Consider the following 306-nt stretch of genomic DNA (forward strand, 5'->3'; position numbering starts at 1 on the left):
AAGGAGAACCCAAAGAAAAACATATAGGCATCCTCCTGAATATTAACCTTCATCAGGCGATGAAAGGAGACAGAGACAGAGACCCACATTGGAGCACCGGACTGAAATCTCAAGGTCCAAATCAGGAGCAGAAGGAGAGAGAGCACGAACAAGGAACTCAGGACTGCGAGGGGTGCACCCACACACTGAGACAATGGGTATGTTCTATCACTGAGGCCAGCTGGCCTGGGTCTGAAAAAAGCCCGGGATAAAACCGGTCTCGCTGAACATTGCAGACAAGGAGAACTCAAGAACAATGGCAATGGG

The sequence above is a fragment of the Alexandromys fortis genome, unplaced genomic scaffold (genome assembly GCF_014885135.2).
Source record: "Alexandromys fortis isolate MF-2015 unplaced genomic scaffold, M_Fortis_MF-2015_v1.1 scaffold_346, whole genome shotgun sequence".
NCBI classification, from domain to species: Eukaryota; Metazoa; Chordata; class Mammalia; order Rodentia; family Cricetidae; genus Alexandromys; species Alexandromys fortis.